The sequence below is a fragment of the Pseudophryne corroboree genome, chromosome 3 (genome assembly GCF_028390025.1).
Source record: "Pseudophryne corroboree isolate aPseCor3 chromosome 3, aPseCor3.hap2, whole genome shotgun sequence".
NCBI lineage: Eukaryota > Metazoa > Chordata > Amphibia > Anura > Myobatrachidae > Pseudophryne > Pseudophryne corroboree.
The window spans coordinates 738,699,867-738,713,107 of NC_086446.1; the positions used below are offsets into that span (position 1 = coordinate 738,699,867).

General features: G+C 47.0%; 1 long non-coding RNA gene across 1 annotated transcript; it reads right to left on the minus strand.

The window, feature by feature from the left end:
* Positions 1-760: 760 nt before the first annotated feature.
* Positions 761-12,887, minus strand: LOC135056733 (uncharacterized). Its single transcript, XR_010244056.1, has 2 exons — positions 11,917-12,887; positions 761-1,115 (listed from the first exon to the last, which is right to left on the minus strand). It is a non-coding gene; the product is annotated as an uncharacterized LOC135056733 (long non-coding RNA).
* Between the last annotated feature and the right edge of the window lie 354 nt (positions 12,888-13,241).

The following is a 13,241-nucleotide window of genomic DNA, read 5'->3' on the forward strand; positions in this document are numbered from 1 at the left end:
CTTTATGCAAGTTTGTGTTTTTTTAACATATTTATGATGTTCCTTACCCTTTTAACCAAGAAACAAAATAATAGCCAAACAAAATGCATAAAATAAATAATCTATTCTAAAGTTGTCAATTACTGTGTCTGGGGATGTGGGTGCCCTTGCCTCTCTGTCGTGGTATGAGGTGAGAGAAGGAGATGAAAACGACTGCAGCAGTCACAAACCTCTTCAGGAAACCTGTGAGCAAGATCCAATCAGGTATTTTGTTCTACCAAGTACAGAGAAGTCCTAGCGTATACAGTTTGTTCTGAAGGCAAATAGAAAATGTAAAATTATAAGCCCTGGAGAAGTTATGTGCCCATATAATTTGTTCTATAAATGGAACACCAATGTGATCCACATCCGGGTTGACCTGACCCAGCACACAGTAATGAAAACCAAGGTTGAAAATGGTTAGTAAAAATGGCTCAGCAGCAATCACAGCAAGGCGGGATGCAATAGTCACAACTGTACAGTTTTCGCCAGAAGTTGATGGGCAAGAGTTTGCTACATCTGTTGTATTACTTTCTCGGGAGGCTACATCAGGATGTGATGGGGGGGGGGGGGGGGAGCACAGAAACCAAAGGACTTGGTCTTCATTGGCTTATGGTAGAAAAACCAATGACAGAGAGATTTCTATCATGGGTCAGTCACTTTGTTTTTTTTTTCTTTTTAACTAAAAACAGGAAGTCATTTATTTTTAACCTTTGTACAATCATGTATACATGTGCAAGTGGTTGTTCAATTTATTTATTTTTTTGTTTGTTTTTTAAGAACTTCAACCAAATTTACATTTTTACTGGGAGTTGTGTACTTCTAAAACGTGTGATGTCGTTCCTTATGTTTTCCCAAAGCAAAGAAAATAATAGAAAACCTTTGTTCTATCTGCTCTGATCTATGTTTGGAAAAATGTGATATGTAAACAACCACAGAGGAAAAACTGCTCTAGCCTAACATGTGGCTCACAGGTTTATTATTGTTTCAAGTCAATGACTAAGCACGTGAGAGGAACTTTCAGGAAGATATGCCATTACTAAGAAGTATACCGTGATCAAGCTCCTGATTCATTGTATGGTTATCCAGAAAGCATTCTGTAGGGCAAAACAACAATCAGCTCTCCTGTAACATGTCAAAATATGTTTTGTGGTTATAGCATCATGCAGGGCTTAAAGTGGTCCTGGAGAGGTGGGGGAACTCACCTCGCCCGCAACACCGTAGAAGGGGTGTGGCCTCACAAGGAAGGGGTGTGGCCACACAAAGTACCACCAATTCAAAATAATGCTTCACATTTCCCGCCCCACATACTAGTGCCCTTTACACACACAATGTCCACAATAGCAGAGTCCCCCTTTTACACAGTACGGCAGACAGAGCCCCCTTTTACACAGTACGGCAGACAGAGCCCCCTTTTACACAGTACGGCAGACAGAGCCCCATTTTACACAGTACGGCAGACAGAGCCCCATTTTACACAGTACGGCAGACAGAGCCCCATTTTACACAGTACGGCAGACAGAGACCCATTTTACACAGTACGGCAGACAGAGCCCCATTTTACACAGTACGGCAGACAGAGCCCCATTTTACACAGTACGGCAGACAGAGCCCCATTTTACACAGTACGGCAGACAGAGACCCATTTTACACAGTACGGCAGACAGAGACCCATTTTACACAGTACGGCAGGTAGAGCCCCCTCCAAGGGCAAACGCAGGATTTATGAGGGGGTTTTCCAGCTAGATATATACATATATACATACTGGGGGGATGGTGAGGGCATGGGGGGACACATACTGGGGGGCCGGTGAGGGACATGGTAGAACATACTGGGGGGCCGGTGAGGGACATTGGGGGACACATACTGGGGGGGTGAGGGACATGGGGGGACACATACTGGGGGGGTGAGGGACATGGGGGGACACATACTGGGGGGCCGGTGAGGGACATGGGGGGACACATACTGGGGGGTGAGGGCCATACATACTGGGGGGATGGTGAGGGACATGGGGACACACATACTGGGGGGGGGATATGGGAATGCACATAGTGGGGTCAGGTAAGGGATATGGGGACACATACTGAGAGATGGGTGACTAGTGACACACTGGGGCCTGGGTGGGAGGGGACCTGGTTACATGCACATGTACATTAGAGCCTGGTAGATCAGCATTGCTCCCCTCAGATTGTGAATGAGCTGCACCCAGCAGAGGAGGAGCTCAGGCAGCACACAGGACGCAGTACACAGGACGCTGCAGATCCTGAATAAAGATCCTTCCATCGGCTCCACCATAATTTTTTCTATTGACCTGAGCGTTGAGATGAAAGAGAAGTGACAGGCAGCAGTGTACACTGCTAGAGCCTACCTCACTCTATGTCAGCACTCGCGGCTCCGCGTTCCGCCCCCACATGTAGTTGCAGCCGGTGATCATGATCACTGATCAGTGATACTTTCTCCCCTCACCCTGCACGCAGCGGCGCGCGCCCGATTCCACTTCCTGTATGGCAGAACACTAAACACATTCTGCCGGGGGTGACAGGGAGAGCGGAAGTGAGCAATGGAGGAGGGTAGGTGGGGACAGGCAACGAACATGCAGCTCCAGCCCCAGGCAAATCCAGCAGCGGCCAACGAGTGAGCATGGAGTGGGTGCTTCACATCCCTCATGCTGTTCCACTCTGTTCCGCCCTTTAATTGTTAGCGCTCATAGGCAGCTGCCTAGTGGTGGCGCCGGCCCTGGGAGAGGGCACTTTGAATCTGGCGCCGACTGTGCGCCATTCACGGCTCCTGGACCGCCAGCTAATGAGAAGCTGCCACTTGGCAGCTTCTCATTGGCTGGCGGTCTGCGAGCCGTGATTGGCTCACGGCAGATTTTAAAAAAACCTTCCCTTCTTCTGATTGGTGCTGCAGCCGGTCCGCAAGCCATGATTGGCTGGCGGCCGCTGCCACCTTTACAATGGAACAGGGACATGATGCTGTGGCCGGGCGGAGGCGGAACTGGTTCCGCCTGCAATTAGAGGTGACGGAACGCAGTTCCGCCCCGTTCCGGCCCACTTTAACCACTGGCATCATGTAACAGTGACTTGTACTCCAATGTGTCTGAGTGTCACTCTGAGAGGATACAGCACACTAGGATATATAGTTCCAGACAACGGTTACTACACAATACATTCCAGAGCTTTTTTTTATGAGGTTGAAACTCTGGGGGTAATTCCAAGTTGATCGCAGCAGGCTTTTTGATAGCAATTGGGCAAAACCATGTGCACTGCAGGGGAGGCAAATATAACATGTGCAGAAAGAGTTAGATTTGGGTGGGGTGTGTTCAATCTGCAATCTAATTTGCAGTGTAAAAATAAAGCAGCCAGTATTTACCCTGCACAGAAACAAAATATCCCACCCAAATCTAACTCTTTCTGCACATGTTATATCTGCCTCCCCTGCAGTGCACATGGTTTTGCCCAACTGCTATCAAAAATCCTGCTGCGATCAACTTGGAATTACCCCCTCTGTCTGGACATCCATGAGGAAGTTGAACATTGTTAGAGTTATATTGGTAGTAAATTGCATTCACATCTTCATATGTATAACCTACAATAGGTCATTGGTTCTCCGCCTTTTGGCATTTTAAGCTCGGAACCCAAGAGGCAACAAACAATTGTTTTCTGGGATCCTAAAAGAGGCAGTTTCCCAATAAAATGTATTGCATTGTCTTACAATTAAGGGGCCAGAAAAAAAAGGTTATGTGAACCAGAGGTCCAATTTCACAGGTTTGACTGGTTATTGGGTGATTTTGAAAACACTGAAAGAGAGGCTTGCTTTAAAGGAAGTAGTAAATACATTTTTGGGGACCTTCACAACTACAAGCAAATTGTGGAAAACATGCTACAAAAATACAAAGCATTAGGTTGTTCAATGAGCTCGAAAATGCACTTTCTGAACAATCACTTGGAAAATACTTTTGCAGCAAGGATAAATATTCCATCAGCCATTGCCCCAAAGTAAATAATGTTTAACCGCAGTATTTATATGATCATCATTCATAGCAAGAAAGAATCTACAGAGATTTCTGTGCAAATCGGCAGGGAAGGTCTGAGCGAGACAGTTATGTGGCAGAGGGGGGACACTTGAGATTCGATGAGGTCTCTAACTGTGGTGATCTGCAGTACTATTGCTGTATGCTCACGATCAATGCCATCTGACAAGGGTGTTCAAATCTAGTTGAAGTGCAGTCTCTTTCCTCATACCAAGGCAGGATGTGTACTTTTAGATGGTCCTCTACCGCCACACCTCCTACAGCATAGAATTGTGATCTGCCAATGTACCACTCAGAGTGATGTACCACCACGTGTTCCATGCTCTGCCGTTGTTCACTGCCCAGGGACGTGCAGTGAGGTAAATGGCTGAGGAGGCACTGGCTAGTACCAGAGCCAGATTTACACACAATACATGAGCCAAAGGGTTCATGTGGGCAATATACACAGGTGCAGCAGTATATACATGTTGGCATTATACACAGGTGCAGCAGTATATATACATGTGGGTATTATACAGAGGTGCAGCAGTATATACAAGTGGGTATTATACAGAGGTGCAGCAGTATATACATGTGGGCATTATACACAGGTGCAGCAGTATATACATGTTGGCATTATACACAGGTGCAGCAGTATATATACATGTGGGTATTATACACAGGTGCAGCAGTATATACATTTGGGTATTATACACAGGTGCAGCAGTATATACATGTGGGCATTATACACAGGTGCAGCAGTATATACACGTGGGTATTATACACAGGTGCAGCAGTATATACATGTGGGTATTATACACAGGTGCAGCAGTATATACATGTGGGCATTATACACAGGTGCAGCACTATATACATGTGGGCATTATACACAGGTGCAGCAGTATATACATGTGGGCATTATCAGCAGTATATACATGTGGGCATTATACACAGGTGCAGCGGTATATACATGTAGGCATTATACACAGGTGCAGCAGCATATACATGTGGGCATTATACACAGGTGCAGCAGTATATACATGTGGGCATTATACACAGGTGCAGCAGTATATACATGTGGGCATTATACACAGGTGCAGCAGTATATACATGTGGGCATTATACACAGGTGCAGCAGTATACACATGTGGGCATTATACACAGGTGCAGCAGTATATACAAGTGGGCATTATACACAGGTGCAGCAGTATACACATGTGGGCATTATACACAGGTGCAGCAGTATATACTGCTGAAACTTTGGTAAGTTTGTATCGATGTGTGGAAAAGATAGGTGCATCACCTGCCATAGACTTTTACTCCAGCGTTCTGGCTAAAAAAATTATTAGAATAATACAAATAATAAGAATTTACTTACCGATAATTCTATTTCTCGGAGTCCGTAGTGGATGCTGGGGTTCCTGAAAGGACCATGGGGAATAGCGGCTCCGCAGGAGACAGGGCACAAAAAGTAAAGCTTTAGGATCAGGTGGTGTGCACTGGCTCCTCCCCCTATGACCCTCCTCCAAGCCTCAGTTAGGATACTGTGCCCGGACGAGCGTACACAATAAGGAAGGATTTATGAATCCCGGGTAAGACTCATACCAGCCACACCAATCACACTGTACAACCTGTGATCTGAACCCAGTTAACAGTATGATAACAGCGGAGCCTCTGAAAGATGGCTCACAACAATAATAACCCGATTTTTGTAACTATGTACAAGTATTGCAGATAATCCGCACTTGGGATGGGCGCCCAGCATCCACTACGGACTCCGAGAAATAGAATTATCGGTAAGTAAATTCTTATTTTCTCTATCGTCCTAGTGGATGCTGGGGTTCCTGAAAGGACCATGGGGATTATACCAAAGCTCCCAAACGGGCGGGAGAGTGCGGATGACTCTGCAGCACCGAATGAGAGAACTCCAGGTCCTCCTTAGCCAGGTTATCAAATTTGTAGGATTTTACAAACGTGTTTGCCCCTGACTAAATAGCCGCTCGGCAAAGTTGTAAAGCCGAGACCCCTCGGGCAGCCGCCCAAGATGAGCCCACCTTCCTTGTGGAATGGGCATTTACATATTTTGGCTGTGGCAGGCCTGCCACAGAATGTGCAAGCTGAATTGTATTACACATCCAACTAGCAAAAGTCTGCTTAGAAGCAAGAGCACCCAGTTTGTTGGGTGCATACAGGATAACAGCAAGTCAGTTTTCCTGACTCCAGCCGTCCTGGAACCTATATTTTCAGGGCCCTGACCACATCTAGCAACTTGGAGTCCTCCAAGTCCCTAGTAGGCGCAAGACACCACAATAAGCTGGTTCAGGTGAAACACTGACACCACCTTAGGGAGAGAACTGGGGACGAGTCCGCAGCTCTGCCCTGTCCGAATGGACAAACAGATATGGGCTTTTTTGAGAAAAAAACCACCAATTTGACACTCGCCTGGTCCAGGCCAGGTCCAAGAGCATGTTCACTTTTCATGTGAGATGCTTCAAATCCACAGATTTGACTGGTTTTAAACCAATGTGTTTTGAGGAATCCCAGAACTACGTTGAGATCCCACAGTGCCACTGGAGGCACAAAAGGGGGTTGTATATGCAATACTCCCTTGACAAACTTCTGGACTTCAGGAACTGAAGCCAATTCTTTCTGGAAGAAAAATCGACAGGGCCGAAATTTGAACCTTAATGGACCCCAATTTGAGGCCCATAGACACTCCTGTTTGCAGGAAATGCAGGAATCGACCGAGTTGAAATTTCTTCGTGGGGCCTTCCTGGCCTCACACCACGCAACATATTTTCGCCACATGTGGTGATAATGTTGTGCGGTCACCTCCTTTCTGGCTTTGACCAGGGTAGGAATGACCTCTTCCTGAATGCCTTTTCCCTTAGGATCCGGCGTTCCACCGCCATGCCGTCAAACGCAGCTGCGGTAAGTCTTGGAACAGACATGGTACTTGCTGAAACAAGTCCCTTCTTAGCGGCAGAGGCCATAAGTCCTCTGTGAGCATCTCTTGAAGTTCCGGGTACCAAGTCCTTCTTGGCCAATCCGGAGCCATGAGTATAGTTCTTACTCCTCTACGTCTTATAATTCTCAGTACCTTAGGTATGAAAAGCAGAGGATGGAACACATACACCGACTGGTACACCCACGGTGTTACCAGAACGTCCACAGCTATTGCCTGAGGGTCTCTTAACCTGGCGCAATACCTGTCCCGTTTTTTGTTCAGACGGGACGCCATCATGTCCACCTTTGGTAATTCCCAACGGTTTACAATCATGTGGAAAACTTCCCCATGAAGTTCCCACTCTGCCGGGTGGAGGTCGTGCCTACTGAGGAAGTCTGCTTCCCAGTTTCCATTCCCGGAATGAAACACTGCTGACAGTGCTATCACATGATTTTCCGCCCAGCGAAAAGTCCTTGCAGTTTTTGCCACTGCCCTCCTGCTTCTTGTGCCGCCCTGTCTATTTACGTGGGCGACTGCCGTGATGTTTTATCCCACTGGATCAATACCGGCTGACCTTGAAGCAGAGGTCTTGCTAAGCTTAGAGCATTATAAATTTACCCTTAGCTATATTTATGTGGAGAAAAGTCTCCAGACTTGATCACACTCCCTGGAAATTTTTTCCTTGTGTGACTGCTCCCCAGCCTCTCGGGCTGGCCTCCGTGGTCACCAACATCCAAAACTGAATGCCGAATCTGCGGCCCTCTAGAAGATGAGCACTCTGTAACCACCACAGGAGAGACACCCTTGTCCTTGGATATAGGGTAATCCGCTGATGCATCTGAAGATGCGATCCGGACCATTTGTCCAGCAGATCCCACTGAAAAGTTCTTGCATGAAATCTGCCGACTGGAATTGCTTCGAAGGAAGTCACCATTTTTTTACCATGGCCCTTGTGCAATGATGCACTGATTTTAGGAGGTTCCTGACTAGCTCGGATAACTCCCTGGCTTTCTCTTCCGGGAGAAACACCTTTTTCTGGACTGTGTCCAGAATCATCCCTAAGCACAGGAGACTTGTTGTCGGGATCAGCTGCGATTTTGGAATATTTAGAATCCACCCCTGCTGTTGTAACAGTATCCGAGATAGTGCTACTCCGACCTCCAACTGTTCCCTGGACTTTGCCCTTATCAGGAGATCGTCCAAGTAAGGGATAATTAAGACGCCTTTTCTTCGAAGAAGAACCATCATTTCGGCCATTACCTTGGTAAAGACCCGGGGTGCCGTGGACAATCCAAACGGCAGCGTCTGAAACTGATAGTGACAGTTCTGTACCACGAACCTGAGGTACCCTTAGTGATAAGGGCAAATTTGGGACATGGAGGTAAGCATCCCTGATGTCTCGGGACACCATATAGTCCCCTTCTTCCCGGTTCGTTATCACTGCTCTGAGTGACTCCATCTTGATTTGAACCTTTGTAAGTGTTCAATTTTTTTTAGATTTAGAATAGGTCTCACCTAGCCTTCTGGCTTCAGTACCACAATATAGTGTGGAATAATACCCCTTTTCTTGTTGTAGGAGGGGTAATTTAATTATCACCTGCTGGGAATACAGCTCGTGAATTGTTTCCCATACTGCCTCCTTGTCGGAGGGAGACCTTGGTAAAGCAGACTTCAGGAGCCTGCGCAGGGGAAACGTCTCGACATTCCAATCTGTACCCCTGGGATACTACTTGTAGGATCCAGGGGTCCTGTACGGTCTCAGCGTCATGCTGAGAGCTTGTCAGAAGCGGTGGAACGCTTCTGTTCCTGGGAATGGGCTGCCTGCTGCAGTCTTCTTCCCTTTCCTCTATCCCTGGGCAGATATGACTCTTATAGGGACGAAAGGACTGAAGCTGAAAAGACGGTGTCTTTTTCTGCAGAGATGTGACTTAGGGTAAAAAACGGTGGATTTTCCAGCAGTTGCCGTGGCCACCAAGTCCGATGGACCGACCCCAAATAACTCCTCTTCCTTTATACGGCAATACACCTTTGTGCCGTTTGGAATCTGCATCACCTGACCACTGTCGTGTCCATAAACATCTTCTGGCAGATATGGACATCGCACTTACTCTTGATGCCAGAGTGCAAATATCCCTCTGTGCATCTCGCATATATAGAAATGCATCCTTTAAATGCTCTATAGTCAATAAAATACTGTCCCTGTCAAGGGTATCAATATTTTTAGTCAGGGAATCCGACCAAGCCACCCCAGCTCTGCATATCCAGGCTGAGGCGATCGCTGGTCGCAGTATAACACCAGTATGTGTGTATATACTTTTTATGATATTTTCCAGCCTCCTGTCAGCTGGCTCCTTGAGGACGGCCCTATCTATAGACGGTACCGCCACTTGTTCTGATAAGCGTGTGAGCGCCTTATCCACCCTAAGGGGTGTTTCCCAACGCGCCCTAACTTCTGGCGGGAAAGGGTATACTGCCCATATTTTCTATCGGGGGGAACCCACGCATCATCACACACTTCATTTAATTTATCTGATTCAGGAAAAACTACGGTAGTTTTTTCACATCCCACATAATACCCTCTTTTGTGGTACTTGTAGTATCAGAAATATGTAACACCTCCTTCATTGCCCTTAACGTGTGGCCCTAATAAGGAATACGTTTGTTTATTCACCGTCGACACTGGATTCAGTGTCCCTGTCTGTGTCTGTGTCGACCGACTAAAGTAAACGGGCGTTTTAAAACCCCTGACGGTGTTTTTGAGACGTCTGGACCGGTACTAATTGTTTGTCGGCCGTCTCATGTCGTCAACCGACCTTGCCGCGTGTTGACATTATCACGTAATTCCCTAAATAAGCCATCCATTCCGGTGTCGACTCCCTAGAGAGTGACATCACCATTACAGGCAATTGCTCCGCCTCCTCACCAACATCGTCCTCATACATGTCGACACACACGTACCGACACACAGCACACACACAGGGAATGCTCTGATAGAGGACAGGACCTACTAGCCCTTTGGAGAGACAGAGGGAGAGTTTGCCAGCACACACCAAAAACGCTATAATTATATAGGGACAACCTTATATAAGTGTTTTCCCTTATAGCATCTTTTTTATATATTTCTAACGCCAAATTAGTGCCCCCCCTCTCTGTTTTAACCCTGTTTCTGTAGTGCAGTGCAGGGGAGAGCCTGGGAGCCTTCCCTCCAGCCTTTCTGTGAGGGAAAATGGCGCTGTGTGCTGAGGAGATAGGCCCCGCCCCTTTTTCGGCGGCCTCGTCTCCCGCTCTTAACGGATTCTGGCAGGGGTTAAATATCTCCATATAGCCCCCGGAGGCTATATGTGAGGTATTTTTAGCCAAAAATAGGTTTTCATTGCCTCCCAGGGCGCCCCCCTTCCAGCGCCCTGCACCCTCAGTGACTGCCGTGTGAAGTGTGCTGAGAGGAAATGGCGCACAGCTGCAGTGCTGTGCGCTACCTTAAGAAGACTGAGGAGTCTTCATGCCGCCGATTCTGGACCTTCTTCTTGTTTCAGCATCTGCAAGGGGGCCGGCGGCGAGGCTCCGGTGACCATCCAGGCTGTACCTGTGATCGTCCCTCTGGAGCTAATGTCCAGTAGCCAAAGAAGCCAATCCATCCTGCACGCAGGTGAGTTCACTTCTTCTCCCCTAAGTCCCTCGTTGCAGTGATCCTGTTGCCAGCAGGACTCACTGTAAAATAAAAAACCTAAGCTAAACTTTTCTAAGCAGCTCTTTAGGAGAGCCACCTAGATTGCACCCTTCTCGGCCGGGCACAAAAATCTAACTGAGGCTTGGAGGAGGGTCATAGGGGGAGGAGCCAGTGCACACCACCTGATCCTAAAGCTTTACTTTTTGTGCCCTGTCTCCTGCGGAGCCGCTATTCCCCATGGTCCTTTCAGGAACCCCAGCATCCACTAGGACGATAGAGAAAAGAGATTTATAATATATACTTCGTATATATTATACAAAGTATATATTATGGCGTATACGTTAGTATGACAGGAAAGGCTCTGCCTCACCACACATCACTGTCACTGCCATGTCCCCGCATTCACACTGCAAAGGTCAGTTGCCAGGGTGGGGAAAGAGGGCAGTCATGTGATCAGTGTTTTAATAGTGAGGTATGAAATGTCAACATGAACGTTATGTCAGGGCCATGTCGACCGTTGGCATGTTGACATAGTGCTTTTAGTGTTTGAGCCCTAACTGAAACTAACCCTAATACAGTATGTACTGTCAACATTTAAACTATCGACTTTCAAAAGTCGACATAATGACTACATAACGTGTTTTAACTATACTTTTTCAAAGAGAAATTTGATCAGAATCAGGAGTAGTTTATCAACTTATACGCCTTTCAGGCCGAAGCCCCGACTCTGACCCGGGCCATTTAACATGGGTCAGTAAGGAAGTTTCATATCGCCGTCGGGACCTGGGTCGTCGCTGTTCACACAGGATGCTTGCAGATGACATCATCACTAAGCGCTCCTGAGCCCACCAATCAGCAGCCTTTTAGGCATGACCCTGGTCTGCTTTTCTCATTGCCTGGACCCAGGTCACGTCGGCTAGCCTCGGCAATAACCCGGGTCATAGTTAGTGTGAAAGGGATATTAGTGTTTTTTTCCCTGATTACGGAGAAATTTGGTTATGACCGGACCAAATATCCTTGAAATCAGGAAAATGACCTTTTCAGTTTTGGTAATTTTAAAAAAAATCTCCTTACTGTACTTCGTTTCGTTATCTTTCATGTTATGTATGTACCAGGAAAAGCATGTAGAGACCTGAACTTCTAGAAATGTGAAAGTGACATCATTCACATGGACAGCACAGTTGGTAGTGGTTAGCATATCTGCTTCAAACCCCCAAGGACACGACTACATTGCCTAAGACATAATGGGTGTGGAGTTTGTATGTTCTCACCATATTTGCATGGGTTTCTACGTGTTCTCCGGTTTCCTCCTACACACCTAAAAAATAAAAATACTTGTCGGTTAATTGGCTTCTGACAAATAAAAAACCCTTGTGCGTGTCCATATATTAGGGAATATAGATTGTAAGCTCCACTGGTGCAGGGACTGAAGTGAATGACTGAAATATTAAACCGCGGCGTAATATGTGCGTCATATAACTTGCGCACACACTCCTCCAGGGGCTCATTCTTTGTGAATACAAATTGCCTAGTATACTAGTTTAAGTTTCACTTCAAAATCAAACATTTTATTTAGATTTTGGGGGGTCATGTCCAATCTGGTCAGGGAGGGCATCCGGTCTTTAGGTCGACAGCACTTAGGTCGACACTCATTAGGTCGACATGGTCTATTTTTCGACATGGTCACTATGTCGACATGGACAAAGGTCGACATGAGTATTCCACTTTTTTTTTTTTTACTTTTTCATACTTTACGATCCACGTGGACTACGACTGGGAATAGAAACCTCTGCCAAGCGCAGCGGCAGTGGAGTGAGGCACCTCGCCCAACGTTCGCTCGCCGATGTGAGGGGATACGGTGCACTAATTGGGGATCCCGGTCACTTTACGAAGGAAACGACACCCAATTTTTTTTTAACCCCATGTCGACTTTTCCCGTGTCGACCTAATGACCGTGTCGACCTAATCACTGGCGACCAATAGTGGTCAACCTAATGACTGTTGACCTAGTTACTGTCAACCCTATGATCCACACCCGTCAGGGAGCATCACCCTGGATTCCCCTTTCCAGCGCTCACCTAGTCAATAGCTCTGGCTGGTTATTAATCCTGGAATAGAAAGGATCATTCCTATAATTTGAACTCTAACCACACCTTATAATTATCTGCATTTATTTAGTGCCAACCCATCCTCTCCATTCTCTTTACCAAAAAAAAAAAAAGAAGAAGAAGAAGGGGGTCAAAGCAGACGTCACAGACGTGATACCGAGTGCAAGAGCTCGGAGTTCTCCCACCAGGCATCCCTGCTGCTGCTGGGAGTAACGTGTCCACATGCGATGCCTCCCCTGGATGATGCCAGCAGCCCTGTGCCCAGTCTCCTAGCTGCTGCTGCTCAGCTCTCCCAGCCCTGCAATCAGTCTGAGCAATGAAAGGTGATCTCATAGAAGACATTGCTGCATTGCTGCTGCTGCTGGGAGTAACGTGTCCACATGCGATGCCTCCCCTGGATGATGCCAGCAGCCCTGTGCCCAGTCTCCTAGCTGCTGCTGCTCAGCTCTCCCAGCCCTGCAATCAGTCTGAGCAATGAAAGGTGATCT